The 26831-nt window shown below is 33.4% G+C and overlaps 1 long non-coding RNA gene across 1 annotated transcript; it reads left to right on the forward strand.

Moving 5' to 3' along the window:
• The first annotated feature begins 5414 nt into the window (after positions 1–5414).
• LOC133182922 (uncharacterized) lies at positions 5415–26583 on the forward strand. The gene is made up of 5 exons (XR_009720564.1): positions 5415–5429; positions 12536–12697; positions 24415–24542; positions 24648–24751; positions 25427–26583. It is a non-coding gene; the product is annotated as an uncharacterized LOC133182922 (long non-coding RNA).
• The last annotated feature ends 248 nt before the right edge of the window (positions 26584–26831 follow it).

Genomic DNA, 26831 nt, shown 5'->3' on the forward strand with positions numbered 1-26831 from the left:
CAATAGGTAAATGGTGTCACCATATTTGACCTTTTACCTCAAGAAATGACCTTGACCTTCATTGTGCATAAAGGTTCATACCTTCAAATATCAGGTTTCTGAAAGCTTTAAAAGAAAAGAAATTTGCACTTTATCATTAGTGCACCACAAAGATGAAGCAAACACATTGAAGATGTTAGGACGAGTTTTTTTCTCGCTTTTACGATATAATTGACTTGTTATTACGAACTACTTTTCTCGTTATTAATTAATTCATTTCGTAATAACGAGATAATATTCTCGCTTTTTTAAGAGAAACTCTTTGACTCTCGTAAAAACTTGGTATATTATTTACATGCAGAAACACCGATGCAATCCTTTCACAATTTCAAACATTTTCTAACTGTAGCTATCATAAGAAAATTGATCCACTTCTATTGGATGAAATATGGAGATAACGAACAGTATTCAAGCTCAAAGTCCATTGAAGCAATACAAACCGAGAGCAGAGCAAACACGGACCTCCAATAGCAGAGGTGGGATCAGGTGCCATGGAGGAGTAAGCATCCTCTGCCGATCGGTCACACCCGTCCTGTGCTCCTTTTCATAATCGGTAAATAACGGAAATTCCGTCGACAATTCAGTGTGTAAATAATGGCTTAACAATTAGTATGAAAAACGTCGGTCAGCATATGACTTAATGATAGATTGTATTTGCTGACAAGGTCATTGTTTAGACCATAGAACTTACGAAATGATGACTTTAAACGACTCTGTTCATATTCTTGTTTCATCTTGTTTGTCAATAACTTACCTCGTTTTAGAAATTGTTCATACGTAGAGCATGCTCTTGAGCATCGAATCAATTGAGAGATGTACACCCCATATGTGATAAGGGTATATTGCTGCATAAGTAAGGGAAGTTGGCGATTGAAAAGTTAATGTCATCATATCATAAAGCTTTGTTGTTAGATTACCATTAACGTCTTTTTCTAGTAAAATATCCAAATATGAAACAGATGTGTCAGACTCTGTGGTATCTTTTATTTCAAGCTCACTTGGATATATCGTGTCCACATCTGAATGGATATAACTATTGTTAATTGATAATACGTCGTCGATATATCTAAATATTGAGTTGAAGGCTACAGCAAGAGATTTCTTTTCCTCATGTATACGATTTTGAATAAATTCTGCTTCATATGAATACAAAAAAGGTCTGCTAACAAGGGGGCGCAATTGGTATTCATGGGAATTCCAACAGATTGTTGGAAGACCTGGTCCCCAAAATCCACATAGATATTGTCAATCAGAAACTCAAGCATCTTTTTAATATCATCTTCAGAGTACTTGTGTGTACAATCAGAATTATTTCTAACAAAATAATTTTGCAAATGACCTATGACAAGGTAAGTAAATTTTCACTGAAAAAGCAGCTGTCAATGATGTCAAAAAACCTGGACTTAAATTTATCGTGGGGAATGGTTGTATACAGAGTTGAAAAGTTTCTATGTTATTGATTTTTGTAAAATTTTGTGATTTCAAATTTTCCAAAAGTTCCTTGAAATTTTTGAATATCCTCATCTGATTTACACCACTTCTCCAATATATTGTTGCACAGTACTCTTGAAGTTTCTCATTCACTCTGTTAATATTTTAGTGAGGAGTAAAGAAAGTGGCTTGGTAGAACATTTACTGGAACCCGCTATGTATCTTTCTACGGATTTTTATGAAGTTTCGGAATCCAATATAAATATGGTAATTCAAATTCATTTTAGTTGTTGGGAATATTAAAAATATTTAAAACTGACATATGATTTTAAAGAGTTTCCTCCTTAGAAGGGGAGCTGTGGGTGTAAGTTGGATTGCCACCTGTAGAATTAAATCTCTGCAAAATGTTTTAAAGGTTTCATAAAAGACTTAAAAGTGAAATTGAAATAAAGTCGAGTTTAATAGTTTGTGCATTGTTCGTATGGAGGAAAAAATACAAAGATAGCACTAAATGTCAATAAGAAGAAACATATATATGAGTAGCACTTCAAACAACAAGTTAATTAAAGTAATCTGTCTTTTAACGGGAAGATCAATAGAATAAGTGGTTTTTGGAAGAATAAGGATTGTCGACTGAAATTTAATCATTTCGTGGTATCCAATGCCTCTATAGCTTTACGCAGGTTACAATGTTTAAGATAAATCGAACATGAAGATAGAAGGAAAAAGGATAGCCACAGCTGCCACCTTACGATTGTAAATAGTGGGTGGGGTCAAACGACTGAACATGTGTGACGTGCATCAAGGATAGTTAATGTTTTGATCTTAAATAAAACAGATAAACGTTTATTAAGGAAATACAATCGGTGTGTACCGACATCTTGTTGTCTTTCAAGTAAGTGTGATAATGATATATGGCCTATCAAATATTGATATATTTCGCCCTTCATCTGAGACCTTGGAGTGTTAGTGCTCTGATAGAATTTGTTTTCTATTTGTCATGTGTCCATCATCTGTAACTCCATGTCCTTGCAAAAATATGTGTTATCTGAATGCAGGTTCTCCGCATCACATTTTAATTTATTTGATCTCCTCTCCAAAATCCGGAACAGATTTTATTATCAATTTATTAAACTTGATATAAATTTCACATATTTAGAACCTTATTTAACAAATTTAAGATAATAGTTTAATTTCAAACTAACCTTTGCAAGAAAGTAATACAGCATTCATATTTGGACAAAAATCATGACATAGCAAAATTATGTATACCTTATACAGCTACTTTTTATTTCATAGGAAATAAATATTCCCCTTTAATTCCAAAATTCTTTTTACTACCAATAGCAAAAGTAAATGCTCCCAAATCTGCCAAAATCATTATTGATTGAATCCTTTAATGCCACTAGGTAACAAATCATTTATTACACGGAGAGAGGAACAATCGATTATTAGCAGGAAGGTTGTTGCACTTTTATGTACAACTTTATATTAATTTTGCATGTTTAAAATACCATAGTAAAAACAACAGTAAGTGTCGCCATGTGAAAAAGTAAGGCATTTTTTTAATTAAAAAAAAATAATTCCGTTATTCTCATTCGCTTCTTAAAATAATGAAAGCAAAACATCTTTATATATCAATTATAAAAATTTTGAAAAATGTAAAAGTTCCATGGTAGGCCAAGAGTATATATAAAGTGCTATCTCTCTACAATTATGAACTGCAATTGCCATTTTAGTTGTCGACAGGTCACAATAGTTGTGAGCCCTCTGTATTTTAAGGTAAGCAGAATAATCCGTTATCAAAATATTGACATTAAAAAAGGCCTAACAGTTGGTATGAACTATGTCGAGCCAAAGTCATAATAACGACCACATAATTTGTCAAATGCTTATTTTAAACGAAAATACCACAACTTCAACTTGTTTGTCTGTGGCATGACTCGGTTAAAAAGTTAATCGTAGACAGAACATGTTCTTACGGACCGAAGCAGTCGGGAGACATAACCTCATAAGATTCTAGTTGATATTACTACATAAATGGGGACAGTTAAGGATGGAAAAGCCAATCTTCCCGTTTCTCATATACTTTACTAAGTAGTTGATAGTTGGCCATTGACGTCGTAAGTCAGTAAAACATCGAAATATGAAACTGATGTGACAGACATTTGTTAGTACAATTACATATATCGATTCGACAGATAATGAAAATAGCCATGGTTAATAAATAAATATTCCTCGAAATATCTAAATGTTGAATTGAAGGGTACAACAAGAGTTTTTTTTTCTTGTCGTAAAGAACCTTTTTAATATATTCCTTTTCAGAAGAATACGAAAGCAGGAGCTCCAGAATCAAGTTAAAATCAATTTCACAGTATTTGTGTGTAGAATCAGAAATTTATTTTTTACAAAGTTATTTTATAGATATCCAATCACACAAGCAAACATTTCCAAGTTCCATTTTAATTGAAGAAGAGGTCGGCTATGATGTTAAACAAGATTACGAACAGCTATCATGCTCAAAAGTCCATTGAAACAATACAAATTTGGAACAGAGCAGACACGGACCTCTAAAAACAGTGTTGGGATCAGGTGCCATGGAGGAGAGAGCATCCCCTGTCGATCGGTCACACCCGTTGTGTACTCTTTGAGGATAGGGTAAACGGTGAAGATTTAGTAAATTTAGTATGAAAATAATGGTCTAACAATTTGTATGAAAGACATCTGTCAACATTCGATCTAACGACAGATTATCATAGTATTTGCAAACAATGTCATTGTGTCGACCATAGAATATACGAAATGTTGACTTCAAACGAGATCGTAGATGCTCTTGTACCATCAGCTTGTTTCTCAGTAGCCTGTCTCGTTTAAAAAAAATTCTTAAGATGATGTTCCTTCGTATCGAATCAACTGAGAAACATAAATCCCATCCCAGGTGATAGTGGTACATAAATAAGGGGAGTTGACTTAAAAGTTAAAGTTTTCATGAAGTGTTGAATTGTTGGTTTGCCATCAATGTCTTTCTCTAAAAAAATATCCAAATATGAAGTAATTGTGTAAGACTACATGATGTCTTTTATTTCGAGTTCAATGGGACATATCGAATCAACGTGACAATTTTTATTTAGATTTTTGTGAAATTTTATGATTTTATGAAAAAAATCATGAAAATTTCATGACTGTATAGGTGAGGTGCATGGTTAGTAAAATGATGGTACAAACTACTGGAAGTTGCTTGCCAAGATGAGACATTGTTCATTCAGTACGAATGTTGATGTATCATATAGTGCAAATATTGTATGTAGTATTCTTTTTTCCGCCAAATAATGATAAGGACATGAAGATCAATACTGTATTGTTTTCGCATATTATCAGGGGAGACAGTTTATATATATATATATATATATATATATATATAATCCGGACTTCTTGGTTAGGGAACCCAGTTAAGCATTTATATATCGGTCTGGGACCCCGATGGATTAAGCAGACTTTTTCCGGTCTCCCTAATATTTTAACTGATCCTTAAGGCAGTGTACTTTGTGGTAAGATGACTGATGTCCTGAAATAAGACTCTTTCGTAATTATTTTTTTCAATGCAATTATAATTTCTGCATTTTTTATTCGCATAGCGAGAAATAATTAAATTATTTATAACCCGGCATATATTTTCATAGGAATATATATATCTATTAAGTCGCCCAGAGAAAATGTGTAATATTAATCAAAATCCGCTATATATGAATAGTTTTAATTAATATCCCATTTAGTTTAATCATTTCCTATATTTTCTTACCCTTCATTCATTCGTGGGTTCAGTATTTAAAATTTCGAAAATTCATGGTCTACAAATGACTCATGTTTGTCTGGCAATAAGTTGCCTGGTTTCCGGTCGACCTGGAGAACCAGAAAAGAAGACGATGGCAGACGCCTCGAAGTGCTTTGGATCCTTTTTCGTAAGTATAAATCTGTTACTTACTATCATTTGCAGCTGTTTTTTTTTATGTTGTATACGTCTTTTGTATATTATTTTCCCCTTTTTTATACGACGCGCTTGCATAGCGTCAATATTGACTAACAGCGAACGTCGAGGAAATTCTGAATACACATTTTTAATTTCTTTTCATTCATAATGATACATCTTTTTAAAAATCATCAAATATTTATTTTAATTAATTATTAAGTTTTTGGATGCTCATGGTTTGACGTTCGAAACATGGATATGATTGACGCATTATTTAAAGAAGCTGATAGTAAGCGCGGGGGGGGGGGGGGGTTCTTGTGTACGAGAATCTGAGATTTGTGTTTTGAGATACAATAACAAACGATTCTACAAAAATTAATGCAACACAAACCACTTCCTTCCTTTTATGACACTCTTTAGTTTTTGAACAATGAGTAAAATTTGGTTTAAGATTTGAACAAGACTTACAATGTCATATGTTGTCAAAGACTACTTCTACAATTACATGTTCAAGAATTTAAGGTATTGCAGAGATTTTTACTCTATTCTGCAGTTTTCAATGATGTAAACAGTTTCTGTCTATAATTTTAGATATTATAAGTAAAGATATGTTATTTTGTAGTAACAATAATTTGGCTATTAATTCATGTAATTTTCTAAGGTACTACATTTGATAATTTTTATGTATAAATATTATTTTTTAATATTATGTCATAATCTGTTTTATCAGCATATATCATAATTATATTAATAACAACTCAAATATGAATCTGAGTCTTCAAGGTCTTTAAGTGTATAATTCCTTTTCACTGCCTATAAAGCATTAAAATAAAATTTGTTATGTTCCCCAGAAACATAATTTTAGGAGGTAAATCTATTATTCGTATTTTAAATTTAAAATCCTGGATGAATATGAAATTTCTATTACCGTAAAAAACTGTTCTTAAAACAGTTTCTATATACCCCTTCCCCCTCATGTGTGCCAAAATTTAGTAAAGGTGAAATAATCATTTTTTTTGGTTAGATATTGCTTTTATTATACATAAAATATACATAACACAACTCACAAAACTGATTTAAAAAGGACCCAAATCCTGGGAGCTTAAAGGGGCTTTTGTCCTTTACCCACTGGGGCCACAAGGTGGCCCTCACTGGCTCAGACCCCATTATTAGCCTGTTGAACCCCCCTTTAAAAAATCCTGGGTCTACCAAAGATAATTTTTAAGTCTAAATATAAGTCTTTATATGAAATGATAAAATGTATTTATTAGCAAAAGAAAAAGGATATAAAACGGGGGTAGTGTACCACAACTACCCAATTTAAAAAAAAAATCAATAAAATTCTAAATAGAAGATTTAAATGTCAAAAAAGCTTCAAGATAAGTATACATACATATTTTTGTTGTATGATACATGTACTTACATGTATGATAACTCTGCTAATTGGTGTATTAATAAAATTGGGTTTACTTGTACTTTTTCTTACTTATATGCCTCTTTGGGGCACACTGTACCAATAAGTGTGTTATGAAGTACTTTTATTAGTATTTTTAATTACTACTTACTTATCACAGGCACTTGTTTCAGTAATAAATTTTTTAACCCATAGTATAGTAATAACGCAATATTATTATACTATGGGTTAATTTTTTTTTATCGAATCAAGTGCCTGTGTTACTTATACTTTTTTTTTGGGGGGGGGGGGGGGGGCATATGCCAACCACAAGATTTTTCCAGGACTCAATCCTGTGCAATCCTTAAATTAAAATCATTAATAAATGAATATACATTTTGGTGGGTTCTGGTGCATCCTTGAAGTCAGTTTTCACATAAAATAAAGAAAGTCTAGCAGTGTTACTTTAAACAAATGAATTATGATCTACTCTGTTTCAAAAATGATATTTTTGAGTGTTTCTTCAGGGGAGGGGGGGGGGGGGCTTGTGTCCAACATTCCCCACCATTACCACTTCTCTGTTCCTACGGCCCTCTATTCTACTGTACTGCTACCCTAAGAGGGGATAATAGTCTGCTCTTGGGATAGTCAGGTTGAACTGAATTCCAGCAACACAAATTAAAACAAAGATAAATATTTGATGTGAAATTTTATTTACAAGGAATAAATGAGAATAAATGAGAAACATGTACTTCCAGTTGTACTCAAAATAATGGGAAAAATGTGATTTATATGATTAATGAAAATTTGAAGGAGTTTAAAATTTTATTAAAAATTACTTAGAAGATATGGATTTTAGAGAAATCCGTTGAATTTAGATCGGGTTCGAAATTCTTAATGTTCTCAATATGGCGCCTAAGTAAATGCAAAGATTTGGAGAGAACCAAAAAAAAGGTAAGTTATTAGGAATTCATTGCTCTCATAATTTGTACCGAAGTCAATATGGAGTGGTCAGAAACGGGAAGATGGGCTAAGTTGCCAAGAACAGTGGACGTAAGAACTCACACAGCAGGGGTGTGCAATTACAAAAATTAGTTACTAGCCCGTCGGGCTAGTGGCAGTAACAAAGTTACTAGCCCGAGGTTGCCAGTCACTAGCCCATTAACTACCGAAAACAATACATGTATAAGTATAACAAAAAGGTTTAAAAAAAACATTTAAGTTGAAATAAATAAAACAAATAATGGTTTGCGCTTTTTTCTCCCTATTTTTATCGACTATGATAATCAGGGACCTATATACTAGGTCCCTGCTATAATTATTATGTCACTGAAACGACTGGCGATAGCAACACACAAAACATATAGGTTAAAACGAATTAAAGATTATGATTTTACAACAAGGTTAATTCGTACATCAATTCAGTCGCCGTAAATATATGTATACTTTCGTTTTAGATTTACCAGTGTTTACTAGCCCGACGGGCTAACGCAGTATAGATTTATGATAGCCCGATCTCTAAAATTGGTAGCCCCGGGCGTCGGGCGATGGTAATTGCACACCCCTGCACACAAGACAATCGAAACAAACAAGTATGGTTAGAATAATGTCCGTCGAACTCAGTAACATGTATACAGTCATGTAACAGGAATGATGCTAAAAAAAATTTAAAAGGCATGCTCCATAAACTGATTAACTGAATGTAAAGTAAATCAATTAATACCTTGCAAATGAAGAAAAACTCGAATTCATTTAGAAAAAAAAGTGTTAAATATGATATTTTCTCTAATCTGCTAACAGGGACCTATATACTAACAATATATAGGTCCCTGCTGCTAATTACAACCAAATTTTGCTATTTTTTCCAAATAGAAAAGCCCAGGCTCTTGATTTAAAGACCTAGAAAAACCCCTGTATGTTAACAGTACATGTATCACCGTTGGGTGAGCGCAGATGGTGGAATATTGGATACATATTCAGTTTTAACTTTAACCCCTTTGAAATATGTTTTGGGATGTGTAAAAATGCTGTGTTCTGATTGGGCAGAAAAATATTTACGTGTATATGATGTATACTTATGGCAACTTTCAGTTATCGTTCTTGACTTCCATTTTTGGAAATCGTCCAGACCTGATAATGTGCCAAATAAATAATAAATATGTCGACTTCCATTTTTGGAAATCGTCCAGACCTGATAATGTGCCAAATAAATAATAAATATGTCATCAGTAGTCAAGTAAAGAGGTGATATTTCTTTTTTATTAGCTAAATTATGTAACAATGTCATTATTTTGAAATCAATTTCACAGGTATCATTTGCAATGAAGCGTAACTAACTAATCCCATCGTCTTTCTGCACGAGATAATCATGCCACATTGTGTACACAAACTGTAATTAGTATTTTTACGTGGAATCCAATTTCAGTGTGTTAAAAACTGCAGGTTTTAACTTTTTCTGTAATGATAACCTACTACATTAGAAAATGTTCGGTAATACATTACAGCCATAAAAAGTGCTTACCACATGTTTATAGCTATGTATTGGTAGGCAGGTGTATGTTCATGACCATCGGAAAGAATTTTTATTTTTCTCACTCTTGAAATTTTTTGGATTTTTCTTTGAGGCATGGTGATGAAAGTAATGGTAAAACAACCAGTTTTGGAAAAGAAATTAGCAGTATTATAACAGCTGGCTTTGCATATAACATTTAGAATTAGGGATCCCAAGGGGGGGGGGGGGGGTAAGTAGGATAGTTATTCAATTCGTTTCGCCAAGCTGTCGGGGAACCACACCTGGATGCCTTAGGGCTCTCGATTGTCTATAATTAGGGCCATTCAAGGGCCCCATTCCTAATTCAAAAGAGGTACCTTTCTTCCCATTTGAATGTGTTAATTTTCCCAATAGTCATTTATCCCCAAAATTAATGAAAATATGGTTGGATCTGTAATAACTAAACTTGCTATTCATATTCCTCTGTATTACAAAACAAAAATTTAGTTCATAACAAAGACCAGAAACCCAGTACAGTGGACTCCGGATATAACGAGATGCACGGGACTTATTCAGGACCCTACTTTCGTTTTGTGTACATGACTTGCATTTCGAATTTATACTTTTCTCTTTGTTGCCAGCTTACAACGACAGATTATGGTCCAATATTCATTATAACATGTGAAATTAATTAACACACACAATAATATTGAAATTGTCTAATTAAAAATTATTTTTTTAAAAAAAAAATTGTTAAAGTGCAAACCAGCAGAGCTACAGTCTCATCAGAGACTTCTGGTTTTGACACAAGTCATCAACATATTGACTTCATTTTCATACCATGATGTCATAAACAAAATGTGAAGATTTAAAGAGGCTGGGGGGTTGTGGCCATTTTTAGACTATATTGATCTCCATTAGAAGAAGAGCTCCATATGAAGATATAGAAAATGATCAAATTTTAAAACTAAAATTTTTGAAATTTTTCTTTGCCAAATGATAGTTCACAGCTTAAGATACCATATCTAAAAAATTAAGTTAAATCTGGTGGTTAATTTCAGGGTTCGAAATTCACTATATACAACTCGCAAAACGCGAGTTAGAATTCCCCAATTGCGAGTTAAAAATTAAGTAACTCGCAAAAACTTGCGAGTTGATTTTTTTTGCAATTGAAATTGTAGCAAAATTATATAATATGACAGAACACAATGCCTTTGATTTAAATCAGTAATTTAAATAAAAGTCACACTGTAGTTGTGTTTTGTGTATTGTACAGTAGTTACTTTTTCCTTAAGTTACATGTATTTAATTTATATGAATTTAACTTTATATGAAAATTGCGAGTAGTCTTATAAAATTGCGAGTTCACTTTCTTGGTACTCCCAATTATTTGCGAGTTGTAGTTTTAAGGAGTTTCTAACCCTGAATTTGTTGACCCTCCAGCCTCCTTAAATGTAATATGTATGCCAAATTCTATTATGATCTGAATTGTGGTTATGTTACTCCTTGTATTAGACACAAAATCCTTTAACAAATATGACTGGCCTCATTGCAAAAATGGTGAGAAAAAAGGGAAATTTAAATGAATTTTGAACAAAACAAAGAAAAAAGCAAAATGGTAGTTAATTAACAGGGAAATTCCAATCTTTCAGGTGATGAAAAGGTGACTACAAAGATATTTTTACTTATATAACTAAGCAAATTTACGTTTGATCTCTTGAACTCTCAGTCTCTTGATTCAGAAATCCATGATCCCTCCAAGTCAAAATGCAGTCTTGATATGAATAATCTGTTGTTATTTACTCTCAATACCTCGAAGTGTCTATGTTTTAATGTTTACATGTTTTCAAAAACCCCAGTCACATTTCCAAGAAAGACCAACGGGTGACAGTTTTTGAGGCAAAAATACCTTCTTCAGGCAACAGTCAGCTGTTCATCTGCCATTGTCTTGCCCGAATTTGACCTCTTTTTTTGACAGCCTACCAATTTTGTGTCTGTTGGGCCATGTTATAATTTTCTCTGCATCGGTGGTCGATTCCTTCAATTGAAGCAGTCGTACAATAGTCTGTCGACCAACCTTCAATCATCATCCGAACATTGGTAGACAGTTCTTAAAGTCGGTCGTCGATGGGTCAACATTATTGGAATTGGGTTTTTGTAAATCTTGGCTGATGGTGAAAATCAAACTGTGGCTTAGTGAACGATGATTGGGTGACTATTGGCCAACTTAGAATTATCTAAATTTTGAAAATTACCAGTGTTCTTAGGAATTAATGTGACTGCTCCACGTCGCTCGATACTACTGTCGGCTGATCATGTTTTTAAGCTGATGATACGACAAAAATTTGATATGCTTGACCATAAGCTTAAATGTGCCCTAGGCATAACTCTGCACACTTTACTGAACACAAACCCACAACACATGATTGCAGTCCTGCATACTTTGAGGTATTGAGAGATACCTATACTAAATGTAGAACTCTTCAGTGAGCAGTGTTTAAAGCTTCCTTTAATTCAAACAAAGGTGTGATGGGGGGTGGGGGCTTGTGATTAATTCCAGATAGGTGAACTTGTTACGTGTCTTTGAGATCAAAGACTGTTGAAGGAGTGAACAAAATAGTAGTTTAGACTATATGAATCAGCCTTGATAGTTCAATGGTTAGAACATATGACTAGTGAAACAGGTGTCCTTAGTTTGATTCCAACCTTTTATTTTCTTTATACATTCCTTTTCTACTACAGTAGGTTACAGATTAAAAAAAAATGTATATTTATATTTTAAAAATGTGTTTGTTATGACTTATTCACAAACAAAGGTGTGATGGGGGTGGGGGTGGGGGCTTGTGATTAATTCCAGATAGGTGAACTTGTTACGTGTCCTTGAGATGAAAGACTGTTGAGGGAGTGAACAAAATAGTAGTTTAGACTATATGAATCAGCCTTGATAGTTCAGTGGTTAGAACATTTGACTAGTGAAACAGGTGTCCTTAGTTCGATTCCAACCTTTTATTTTCTTTATACATTCCTTTTCTACTACAGTAGGTTACAGATTAAAAAAAAATGTATATTTATATTTTAAAAATGTGTTTGTTATGACTTATTTACATGTTAAGGAAAACATTTAGATTTTAGAGTGATTAATAAATCTGTTAAGAGAGGTACTTTTGAGTTTGATTAAAATACCTGTAATTATGAAGCTTTTATTTCCCTACAGATGTCAACAATGAAAATGAAACAAACCAATCAGTGGGTCGAATTAAAAGTTTTGGTAAAAGAAAACAGTTGCATATACATGTACATGCTAACAAGAAAGGACTTACATGAAGAAGTGTTGTACAACTATGAGAATGGAAGGAGGATTTGGTGTTTAATTGAGGTAATTTAAAGTGTTGATTCCTAGGGCTGTTTGTTTGATGAAATTTAACCATTAGAATATTTAGTTTTGAAGAAATTTAAAATAAAATTATGCATGCAATTCCATTCAGGTGAGTTTTGTGACCAAAAGTCATCTTTTTCCTGATATTTTATCACAAAATTTTGTAAGAATTACAGTAAAACATGCTTATAACAAAGTGCCAGGGATGGAAAATTTTGCTTCATTATAAGTGTAATTCGTTTATATATCCATTAAGTTTACAATATATTTTAAAGTCACAGGGAATAAAAATCACTTTGCTCTAAGAGTCAATTCATTATAAGTGTGTTAGCTATAAGCGTGTTTTACTGCATGTAGAAAGAATGATATATAATTTCAGAATCTGGTCACCTTAAAGATATTTTAGTTAAACTGTAAAGAAATATATTCTAAAGGTGAAGGTAAAGTTGTTAATTATGTAACGCTGTACACATATCCACTTTGAGGTATCAATGGTAAAATACAATAGATTATGCACAGCGGGTCTGCATTTTAACTTTGAGGGTTTTGAGAGATTGAGAGTTAAGAGATCAAGAGAAAATTTGCTAAGTTATATAGAGAAAAAATCTGTGGATCTTTTCACAAAAAATCTTACAACATATTTTTATCTTAAGTGAAAACTTACGATAAAAATCGTTTTTACAAAAATTCTTAAGAAAGTCGTAAGTGCAAAATCTGTCATAACTTTACGAGAGCCCCAACCCTCTCTTAAGTATTTTAAAAATGATTTTATTGTAAAAATATAACCGCAAAAACCAAAATACATGTAAAATTGAACTTTGTAAAGCAACTTACAATAATATTTTATATTTTTTTCACAATCATTGTCAAAAATTTAAGTGAATTACACTACAAAATATTTATGATGTAAGTTTCACTTGTGACCTTCTTTTACGTCAGACTTTTGATTGTGACATAGATTTTAAACTTCCTTGCTTCACAAACGATTGCATTCGATATTTGTTGTCAATAATGTTTGTTATGCTGACAAATGTTAAAAACTAAGTTTTATTTTTATTTTCACCCACTTATTTAAGGATTATAAAGCATATTGAAGTCGTTGCTAGGGATGAAGTCTGTCGTAAATAAAATCTTAACTTCAATCTGCTACGAATGTGTTCTTGTCGTAAGAAATTCTTAAGTTAAAATCTTACGCAAAAACTTAAGTTTTTTTGTGAAAAGGGCTACTAGACCCAAGGCTAATATTTCAAGCAATCAAGAACGTCGAAAGATCGAAGTTTGAGCCATTTGGAGTTGCCTGTAGTAAGGAAATGTGTTGCTTAACTTTATAATATCTGAGAATTTTCATACCTGTAATGACATAATCCCCCTGTTATTCTGGCATTCCCCCCTCAACCCCTTTAGCATAGCTAGAGGAATCCAAGACACCCTTCTACTTTTAAAATGTCCCATTTCTATTTCATTTCTTATGGATAACCCTGAATACCTGGTCACCTCAATAATTATTTTAAATTTCAAGGATCATACATATATCTCTGGTCCCCTTAAAGCTGACATGAACTCTTAAATATGCGATATTTTCATCCTGGTACAACTTATTTCATTCTCGTACTCCCTTTTTCCGCCATATTTCTTTCAGATTCGCTCTCTTATTTTACTGGCTATATAAACCCTGATGACCCTGATGCCTTTGTTACACTTGAGTGATTTTCTAGCCTGGCTGTCGACATGTACACATCTCTGATAGCAAAGTCTTGGAACACGCCATGAACTGACATAAAAACATGTAGACCTGTACACATCTCTGATAAAGCAGTTTTGGAACATACCATAAATCTGAAAAACTAGGAATTTTACTGAAAACCATAAAGAAGTATTTAAATTTTGAATAATTTAGATGCAATGCATTAAAATCAAAATAGCACGTGCATGTTTGATTCACACATATATTTGAACAATAAACAAGAAAAGGCTACCACATGCTACCTCATTTTTCGAATAACACTGTACTATTGAGCATTATGCCTGCTACACGGTATATGCACATACTATGCAACTTATGCATTCAAGTATAACAAATTCAGATGTACATGCATGCATGCCGAGAAAACGCATCGAATGCTTTAAAATCTACCTGAAATACTGCTATCGGTACAGGGATGTGCACATGTCGAGAGAATAACTTCCTTTTTAATGAAATATGCATCATGGAAGAAATAAATCCATTTGTAACTCAACGGTAAACACATAGTCACTAGCACTTAAACACATGTGGTCCCTGTTGATCAGTATTTTTGGTCAGGGAAAATATCAAAGGTGAAAGTGACACTGGTATTTTGCCTGATTACACAAAATAGTCACGCAAATAAAACGTTTCAGAAATCAAAATAACTGTTTCGATATATGTATTAATAGTTCATGAATGTGGCTTCATTACATCAAATTTAATACATAAACATACATTCTTGTTACGGATCTTACATCTTTTAAAGAAAATAAAAGGAGGGAGTGGGGGTGGAATATGTATAATACATTCTTCAATATATTTTAAACAAACGTTGGAAAAAAGTTGGATTTTCCTTGATCAAATATATTTAAATACAGGTGACTCTCGATGGCTCGAACTCCGATCTCTCGAAGTTCTCGATCTCTCAAAGTGAACCTCCGGTCCCATTTTTTCCCTCTATATAACTAAGCAGATTTACTTCCGATCTCTCGAAACTTCCAATCTCTCGAAGTTCTCTATCTCTCGAACCAAGACCTGGGTCCCATTACACATATTTCATTGTTTTTTACTCTCTATCTCTCGAAGTTTTGAGATATACTTGTTCATGTGTACAATCAAGCGTAAAATTAATGCAGCTTGGACTTACCTGGATAACGGTGAACGCCTGGGGTTGGCATGGAGGTGTTAATTGGGTGTTTACATAGATGACACTATATCTGTGAGCATCCGAGTGTTGATATAAATAATTAATTGGTTATAATTGGTAAATTAGAAAGGAATTGCTTCACAACTTATTTTGACTTGACAGCGAGACGAAAATATTTAGAAAATAATTTAAGAGGCGTGTCAATAATTTTCCATAGATTATGAAGTTTTATTAGAGTGTACATAATCCCAATATGACAAACATTGCACAAGAAATCCTATCTCAAGAATTAAATACTGATTTAATACGAGAAATCTGGTAAAGGACCCCATCAAGCCCGGGGGATAGCCACACCGACGATTGCTATTCAGGTTTTATGCAATCATGAAATGAGAACAAATAAATATTGAAACTTAAAGAGATCGTTTTATTTATTCAAAATACGATCATTGTTGTTGAAATCAAGTGAATTACCTGTAAAATGCGCATGAAAACATGCAATGATATTATCAACATATACTTCCGGTATTTATAATAGTAGAACAATGATGATCGGAACTGAAAATTCCGGATTTTATTCACTTTCTATCTCTCAAAACCCTGGATGTCTCGAACTTTTCTTGCGGTCCCTTGAACTTCGAGAGATCGAGAGTCACCTGTACGTACAATGAACTGGCTTCAACTGTTTTAGATATAAAACTAAAACTAATATATCGTAAATTTAAGCAACACTGAACAATTTGTTTCTGTACATAGATTATTTTCAAATTGGGGCCCTTTCAGGCATCACAAATTACAAGCATGATTGATACAATTACCGACAAGAACAGACATAATTATGTGTATATAAAATAATCTACAGTACATGTTTTGGTTTAAATTGAAGTTGAGTAAGTACATGTATTACACTATTAGTATATATTAGGGATGTCAGAGCCGTTCAAGAATTGTTTGGTTTTGTAGATTCAAATTATAAAGCTTCAACCTGCAATTCCATAAGATCTGACGTGATGCAACTATTCATAAAGAATATTAAACAGCTGTTACAAATTTGTAAATACATGTAAACTGGGGGACAGTTATAAGTGTAATTAAATGGATATTAATATCATGCAGTCTTTTTAGCTCACCTGAGCTGAAGGCTCAAGTGAGCTTTTCTGATCGAAATTTGTCCGTTGTCTGTCGTTGTTGTCGTCGTCGTTGGCGTTGTTGTAAACTTATCACATTTTCATCTTCTTCTCTAGATCTACTGGGCCAATTTCAATCAAACTTAGCATAAAGTATCATTGGGTGAAGGGGATTCAAGTTTGTTCAAATGAAGGGCCACGCCCCCTCCAAGGGGAGATAATTACGAAATAGCAAAAAATTAATGGCATTATTGAAAAATCTTCTTCTCAAGAACCAATGGGCCAGGAAAGATGAAACTCATGTGGAATTATTGTCAGGTAGTGTAGACTCAAATTTGTTCAAATCATGACCCCCGGGGGTAGGGTGGGGCCACAATGGACGATCAAAGTTTTACATAGGGATATAGAGGAAAAATCTTCAAAAATCTTCTTCTCAAGAACAGCAAAGCTATGATTGGTCATATTTATATGGAAGCATCCTCAGGTGGTGTAGATTCAAGTTTGTACAAATCATGACCCCCGGGGCTAGGGTGGGGCCACAATGGACGATCAAAGTTTTACGTAGGAATATATAGGAAAAATCTTCAAAAATCTTCTTCTCAAGAACAGCAAAGCAGTGATTGGTAATATTTATATGGAAGCATCCTCAGGGGGTGTAGATTCAAGTTTGTTCAAATCATGACCCCCAGGGGTAGGGTGGGGTCACAATGGAAGATTTAAGTTTTAATTAACATAAAAGTATATAGGAAAAATCTTCAAAAATCTTCTTCTCAAAAACAGCAAAGCTATGATTAGTAATATTTATATGGAAGCATCTGTAGGTGGTGTAGATTCAAATTTGTTCAAATCATGACCCCCGGGGGTTGGGTGGGGCCACAATGGATGATCAAAGTTTTAATTAGGAGTATATAGGAAAAATATTCAAAAATCTTCTTCTCGAGAACAGCCAAATTTTGATTGGTCATATTTATTTGGAAGCATAATCAGGTGGTGTAGATTCAAGTTTGTTCAAATCATGACCCCTGGGGGTAGGGTGGGGCCACAATGGGTTATCAAAGTTTTACATAGGAATACATAGGAAAAATCTGTAAAAATCTTCTTCTCAAGAACAGCAAAGCCATGATTGGTCATATTTAATTGGAAGCATCCTCAGGTAATGTACATTCAAATTTGTTCAATTCTTCCCCCCCCCCCCCCCCCAAACCACTTTTATATTTAAACTTTTCAACCTTTCAAGACTGAACTGATTTCTGCTTTTTCCTCGCCATATTGCTCATGTGAGCGATGTGGCCCCTGGGCCTCTTGTTAAGATTGTATTGATAATTTGCACAAAATCTCATAATTAAAAGTTCTCTCTGTTTTTATAAGAGGCACACTTTAATTGTTTACCAGTCAAAGGTCACTGACACGACACGTAGAAATGGCTTCAATTAACGGGTACATGTAGTCTCGTTATGACAAGAAAGGACAAATGCAAGCATTTGATATCCTGCATTTAGATAAAATGTGCAGTAAATATTATATTAATTTTGAAATCAAATGCATTGGATAAATGTAGATGTATAGTATTTATTGTACTACGTAAATGTTTACAAATCAGAAATTTATTGTATAATGGTGATAGCGTAGGTTAAATATTGTACAACTAGTCTATAAAAGACAAATAGTGAAAATGACATGAAAAATTAATTTAAATTTCAACGAATATTCGACTATCATTCGACTAAAGCCTCCAACTATTCGACTAAGCTGTTCGAATAAAATTGACATCCCTAGTATATATGAAAGTAACATTGGTAATTGAAATAGTTCTAACCGTGTACCCAAATGTAAAGTGAGGAGATTCTTGAAACCACTCATGTATGCTTACATGAGAGGGAGAGAGAGAGAGAGAATGTGTGTGTGTATACTTGTATGAAAATGCAAAAAAATATTTATCCACAATCTTGCGGGTAGGGTTTCAAGTAATCCTTACAGATTCTCTTAAAATACAAGAAATTGTATAGGTATCAAATTTTATACTACCTAGGGAAAATTTTCAAACTGGATGGGCTTCCTATACATACATATAAAACAGGCACGTAGCACTGTTTCTCAAAATGTGTATATGCGATGGGGAGCAGGGGGCAGTAAAATGATTGATAAGCCAAAAAAACAAAAACAAAAACAAAACTTTCGGCACTTAAAAATTTGGAGGGGTTCAGAAAAATGCCGAAATACTTGGGGGAAAAATGAAAAAGGAAAAAAGGGATTGAAAAAAATCCGTAGTCAGGGGGAGGACAGATTCCATTCATACTATCATTTTCAGAAGAAAAATATTTGAGTATTCAATACAGTATCGTTGGATGAGAGTGGGGAGAACCAGCCATTCTTTTAAAAAAAAATCCTTACAAAATTAACCATTAAAGACAGGCCTGTAGAACGCGGGGATTGGGGATGCCCCCTCCCATTTTTCCAGAGCATTTTTTTAGCTTGTCAAAGATTTTTCAGTAAACTGTCAATTATTTCTTCTGGCTGTCCCCTTTCAAAAACAATGCTACGTGTCTGAAAGACACTCTCAAAAAAGAGAGTATCTCCCCCCCCCCCCCCCCTACTCCCCACGTGTGTGTATATTTGTTAATTTGTGTTTTGGTTAGATGCTTTGATGTTGTATTCTAAATAATTTTCTCACACCAAACTACTCAGTTTAGTTTTTAGATAAATACGAAAATCTGGCTTACATGCATGAAGCTATCATTAAAGCTGACATGAATTCTTAAAAGCGCAACATTTGCATCAATGTAGGACTTGTTTCATAATTAAAAAATTATATATGAAGCCTGTAATGCAATATATAACACACAAAGAATGTTTGTATGTTTATTAGATCTAGACAATTTTCAGTTTCACTTCATGAACAGCAATCAGACTTTTTTTTAATGATTTCTTATTTTTTATCCAGTCGTGTAAATACTAATTCCCCTTCTCACTTTTGATATTTTCCCTAGCTGACCAAAATCTGATCAGCACGGACTAAGTGTATTTGAGTGCTAGGCTGTATGATGACATGACAACGTCTTCCGGTTGAGTATTTATAGAGTTTATTACTTTTCTGCGATGCATATTTCAATGAAATACAAGGTGTAAATCACTCGGCATGTGCACATCTTCGAACGGGTACAGTGGTCTATTTTCCAGGTATGAATAAGTTTACAGCGTTCGACGCGTTCTCTTGGTATGCACCATTATATTTGCATATGGACATGCATATCAAATATGCTGGTTGTTTGTTCCATTCTTACAATAGATAATTGCAAATTGTTTGTACAATTTTTACTGTGAATTATTCCAAGTTAATTATGCTATATATCTGTATATTGGCATGCTTTTAAAAAACATGCACAACTATGTTTTTTTCTTCCAAACTTGCATTTATATTATTCAAAACGATACTTATAAATATCTTTATGACTGTTTTTATATCTGCTGTGGTTTTGAAATGTTTTCATCAATTCATGTGTTCCCAGATACTTTACTGTCGGAGATGTGCACGCGTCGATAGCCAAACCAAAAACTCACTCAAGTGTAACGAGGGCATTGGGGTATATATTGTTACAATAAGACAAGGTATCTGAAAGAAATATGGCAGAGTACGGCTAGTTGGTATGAAACAAGTCATACATTGATGCAAATGTTGCGCTTTTAAGAATTCATGTCAGCTTTAATGATAGTTTCATGCATGTAAGCTAGATTTTTGATTTATAGGATTAGTTTATTCATCAGTTTTAAGAAAAAGTGAGGAATCATTGCTTAAATGTAATTGATTAATGTTTTACATGCTTAAATATAGAATATATAAGGTTGTGCTCAAGATGTGGGGGCCAGGGAAATTCCCCCATCTGTAATTACTTATTCCCCCTGTCATTCTGGCATTGCTTCCTCAAACCCCACTAGAGGAGGAATCCAAGACACCCTTCCACTTTTGAAATGTCCCCTTTCTATTTCAGTTCTTATGGACAAACCTGAATACCTGGTCACCTTAATAAAGATTTTAAAGTTCAAGAATCATGCATATATCTCTGGTCCCCTTAGTGATGGGTTAATGCATGTAAGCTAGATTTTTGATTTTTAAGGATGTTTTATTCTTCAATGTTAAGGAATAGTGAGGAATCATGTTGCTTAAATGCAGAATACCCAAGGTTGTTCTCAAGATTCAGGGGCCAGGTAAATTCACCGCCTGTAATGACATAATCCCCCAGTTATTCTTGCATTGCCCCCTCAACCCTCACTAGCAGAGGAATCCAAGACAGCCTTCCACTTTTAAAATGTCCTCTTTCTATTTCAGTTCTTATGGACAAACCTGAATACCTGGTCACCTTAATAAAGATTTTAAATTTCAAGGATCATATATATATCTCTGGTCACCTTAATAATGGGTTTTATGCTAGATTTTTGTTTGATACATTTTTATTCACCAAATTGTACCACCAATTTTTTTCTCTTTGAGTTTTGCAGATCATTGTGACATTCTAGATGAAAATTGGGTATTTCATGACCTTAATAAAGATTTTTGAGTTAAACGAGTACTTGTATGAGGGTTGTCCAGAAAGTTCTTAGACAAATGCCATAATTTTCTTGATATTGACCACTCTGCCAAATGTTTACAACATAATTTTAATATAGACCATGATTTAGTAAATATATAAAAATTAAACAATATACACTATTTCACAAAAATTATAGGTGTGAATAGATTGTATATACAAGCTGCACAGCCCAGTATGACATTAAGTTAGTTTCATGATAACGTCAAGAATATGGATTTTGAATTTTTAGCTCACCTCAACGAAGTTGGGGAGCTTATGTAATACCGTCAGTGCAGGCGTCCGCATCCCAGGTTAAAGTTTTTGGAGCAGATTTCTTTTCAAGTACAGTCAAACCTTGTTATCTCGAACTCAAAGGGACAAAGAAAATACTTTGAGATAACCAAGGATTTAAGATATTCAGGGTAAAATACTTAAGGAGTAAGCAGATGGGACTTCAAAATATAACTTCGACATATCCATGGTATTTGAGATATATCCGTGTTCAAAAAACAGAAGGTCAGCTGTACTTCTATGCCCTATATTAATCAGAGATGCATGAAGGATGCTTCTAGTATGTTTCATTATACCAGTCAAGATTTCAGATGCTGCAAATTCAGCTAAAAGGAGCATTTCCAAGTAACTATAAGCCCTATATTGACCAGACTTGCATGGATAATACATATAAGGATGCACACTACCGGACTTGCTTCAATTGCTGGATCTGACCTACATTTTCCAGATGAGTGACCAGATTAAAGTTTTTTAAGCAGGTTTCATTTCCAAGTAACTATAAGCCCTAGGTTGAACAAACTTGTACAAATGATACATATTAGGATGCACACTATACTTGACTTCCTTCAGATGCTGAATATGACCTACATTTTCCTTCCGGATGAGTGACCAGGATAAAGTTTTTGGAGCAGATTTCATTTCATAGTAACTATAAGCCTGGTGTTAACCAAACTTGCATGGATGATACATCTAAGGATGCACATTACTGGACTTGCTTCAGATGTTGGATCTGACCTACATTTTCCAGATAAGTGACCAGGTTTAAAGATTTTTAACAGGTCCATTACCAAGAAATTATAAGGGCAATCTGGACCAAACTTGCATGATGATGCATCATGGGATAAACACTCTCAAACTTGCTTCAGATGGTGGATTTGACTTACATTTTCTGGATGAGTGACTAGTTAAAATTTTTTAGGTAAGTCCATTCCCAAGTAACTGCAAGCCCTATTAGACTAAAATTGCATAAATGTTACATGTAGGGATGCAGACTACTAGATTATTAGTTTAGTGTGGGACTTTGCCTTACTTAAAGACAACATTCGTTGAGGTGAGCTCTGTTATCTCTTATTACCTATGATTATCAAGTATTTGTGGTGCACATACAATTTTTTCTTGATTTAGCCACATGCACTGCTAGTGTGTGTGTGATATTTACATATAGACCATAATGGAGTAAATTTTTAAAATTCAATAAACGATAATTTAAGAGTATCATCAGTATGCACACTTCCTGTATATACATGTAGCTGCAGAGCCCAATCCGATGTTGCGTTTTATTTATTACACATTATTATGCTTCCTGTCAGTTTGTCTCTATATAATCAATACCCAACTATTTTCGCATAGTGTTCTAAGGATTTATATATCGTAAACATACTATGCTGAAATAGCTAGTGCGTGGCTTCTTTTTCTGAAAAAAATCCAACAGCTCCCACGCCATGGATCGAACTCATGACCCCGACATCATCAGTCTGACTCGCTACCGATTACGCCACAGATGACATTGTCTAAAGCACTGTATTATAATATATATAAACTTAGTTTCAAATATTTTACACTTAAAGAGAAAAAAATAAACAAATTAATTTTCTAAAATAGTTTCTTGCAATTTTTTCCCCTTCACTCAACTAAAATTCTCTGAAACTACATGTATCTGTACATGGATCATTCAAAATTAAAGAAAAAAGATAATGTACATGTAGCACAATGTGACGTCACGATAGGGGTGTACTAACATGAATGTAAGAAGTGATGAAACATTGGAAATGGAGAAAATATTGTCGTTTTTATACAGCAGTCGGCATAATAATAACAATAGTGTTGTACTTTGCATGCACTATGCCTAAATAGTAGTCAGGGTTTGACACATAGTGCACTCACCTCCGGCTCGTGAAAAATCATATATACCAATTTCAAATCAATGACCTAAATATATTCTAATAATTTTTAGATGTTTGGCAATGAATAATTAGTTTGTCTCTGACATCGTTTCAACCATATTTTAGATAATACATAATTTTGTGATTGGACGCTGTTCCATACGGATGGCCGACATCGCTTTTTCTGTCAATTTTTGAAACATATTTGTTGCAGTTTTTTCTTAAGGTCAAGAATTAGTAAATGAAAGGAGCATACAATTTCTTTAATTTGAGAAATAGATTCCTTTAATGACTATAACTTGGTCAAATAGGTGTATTGGGGCATAACTTTTAGGTAAACAAGATTTAAAAAAATCATATTTTAAGCTGTTATTTTCAGTGAAAAATTAAGAAAACCTGTCATGAATATGGGAGTTTTTTTCCATGTCAGACAAAAGAAATGTATCCAGATTGCCTAGTATACTGTCTCTAAGAAAACTGTAATTTGTATGTTCTTAGCCTTTGAGGTAAAAAGTTTAATTTAACATGTACCATATAGCTGAACTCAGACAATTAGTCACCAAAATATTTGTCTATTGATGACAGGAAAGTTGAATTTCTCTGCCCTTGACATTAGGTTTGTAACAGGAAAATGCTGCATAAGCAAGAACAGGATTTGAATCCAGCCTTCTGTATCACTAATCAGGTGCTTTAGCATGTTTATTAACGGAGTGATCTGGCGATGGGGATCAAGCCTGTCTGATCGCCAAATTCCTCCCTCCTGAAATTGTATTTGCCCTTGAAGACACAACTCAAGTTCTTTTTACCCCTGGCAAGCCTTTTACCTGCAAGTCGAGGGGTGATCAATGGCACCAAATAAATATGGGATGGACCAAACCAGGATTTGAACCTAGGTCCCCTGAATCACTAGTGTAAGTTTCTTTTTAAAAGGAATAACATTTTAATACACATAGTAAATTAGAATTTCATTTTTTTCAGGAAATGGATAAAAAATTGGTATGTGTCGAGCAACTATAGCCACCTGATAGAAGGGTAAATTAGAAAGTTCAGATTACATTATGCCAACAGAGATGATAACAATGCCAACCAAGCTAAAAGTTGTCCAGGTTAGAATTATTTTTTTCATTAAATTACAATGTATGTACATTTAATATTTTCATATCAACTTACATGTATGAAGGTTGTTATTTTTTTATATACCTGTTGTGTAGGAAAACTTTTGTATTGGAGACAAGACAAGTTAATGACTTAATGATGGACTCACTGCAGAGAGAGATGTTGGAAAAGTGGATTTTGTTAACAAAAGGAAGATAAGGTAAAATATGAGAGGAGTTGTGAGTTTTGTATGACACAGTACTATTTGTTAACCAAAAAATTAATCTGAAAAATCTTGAGAAATTTAACTAAAGAAAACTTCATGAAAAGGAAGCACATGCACATAAGGGGAAGCAACCTATTGAAAATTATCTTGCAGCTGTTCATGGGTCAAAAAGTGATTTAGGATTAATAACTTGTATGCATATACATGTATATAAGGAAAATCTACATAAGAGAAGAAAGGGGGTGCATCTAGATAAACAATTTTATTTCTCTATGTTAAATAGCTGACATTGACTGTGTTCTTGATTTAAAAAAATACGTACATATGTTGGGGTAACTTCAACTGAATGTTAACATCTACTTTAGTTCATCGAAACTTGTGGACAGGATCATATGATCCTGCATGTACTATTTAAGCCTTGATTTTTTTTTTTAACTTAGATGCTTAATTCACCTTTGACAACTGAGTGTGTTGAACATCATTATCAAAGATTCCATTCATTTAAGATTTTATGTTGGTTAAGAAATGTGTCATTTAGGGAGATTTGTTTTTTTATACATGTGCGTAAGTTATTTTGTAATTATTTTATAGCAAAGTAAATTTTTCAATTATGATTGTTCTAAGTTTTAGAGATTAATAGAGATTTTTCTTTTTTTTTTTTTTTTACAGATCAAGGCTGCCAACCTTTGAGAGATACACTTCAAAAAGAGTGTTTAAATTCAAGACATTCAGTCACAGTACTCTGTAAATATTATAAAGTAAAAGTTATTTATTTAATTTGGAAAAGCATTTGAGAAACAGAGGATGTGAAAAAGACTTTGTCCATTTCAAGCTATCTGTTGTCAAGTACCAGGAATATGTGGATTTTATTCAACAACTTTATTATGAATTTGAATAGCAACTTTCAATGTCTGGAAGCTTTTTTATCAGTAGGGATGTAGATGTGAAATTATATAAAAATTATTTTTAGAAGATATTAATCAAGAAAATTTTTGTAGATTAATAACAGGTAAAATTTGTAATGAGAGATCTTTTATTGATCATTTGCAGTAGTAAGCGACAGTTGTTATAATTATACCCCCACTCTGAAGTAGGGGGGTATTCTCATTTACCCTTGTGTGTCTGTCTGTAACAATTTTTTGTCGCAGTTTTCTCAGCAACTACTCATCAAAGATGCTTGAAATTTTGACACTCTCTTTGACTAGTCATGCCATATTGTGGGATTCATGAGAGTGTATATTCACATCAGAGCGGGGGTATTACTAGTGAGCATTGGCTCACAGACTTCCTGTTTGCTGAAGTTTGTGTTTGACTTTCATGTCTTTAACATGATATGGCTTAAGGATATGCGCAGTATAGTTTGAACTATATTTTCTTATTCTCTCTATAATTTAAGAAATCCAGTAATTGAAAGATCTTTGTGCAATTTTATGATACCTGGTAATGCTTGCACACCTTATCTGAATCAAATTTTGAAGAAAATACCACATAAATCATTTTTTTGGGGGGGGGGGGATTTTTCTTTTAAAAAATGCAAGGGTTTTCATCATTTGATATTTTTTCAAAACTCCTGATACATGTAATGTATGCTGATTTTTTTTGTCAAAGAACACCTAATGGTATCATGATTTTCAATTATATTTTCTCTGAAAATTATCAGTTGGAAGGTTCACTGTAAAGTGCATGTACATTGCATATGACCTTAAAAATACTGTGGTGGCAAAAGACAAGAATTTTTTTTTTTTTTTTCAGTTTTGGTACATGTACTATATTATTATTTCGTTAACCTGTCAATTTAAGATCAAATGAATAAAGGTTAAAAACTATTATTTGACTCTTTGTTTTCGTGAGTTATCTAGAGCAGGCTCGTAGCAACAGTTTCAAAAGAAAAAAAAACCAAACTGACCAAAAGTGGGGGGGGGGGCTTCCCGAAATTATCTGACAAGCAAAAAGAAAAGGTGATTTACTGTCCAAATCCTGGAATTTGCCAGTGCTGAACCTTACAACATCAAAAAGTGGGGGGGGGGGGCATCCAGCATCTAAAGGGAAACTTACTATAGCAAAATACTATAAC

Source organism: Saccostrea echinata, unplaced genomic scaffold (assembly GCF_033153115.1).
Source record: "Saccostrea echinata isolate AGI-Se365-2 ecotype Australia unplaced genomic scaffold, CSIRO_AGI_Sech_v1 ptg000009l, whole genome shotgun sequence".
Lineage (NCBI taxonomy): Eukaryota > Metazoa > Mollusca > Bivalvia > Ostreida > Ostreidae > Saccostrea > Saccostrea echinata.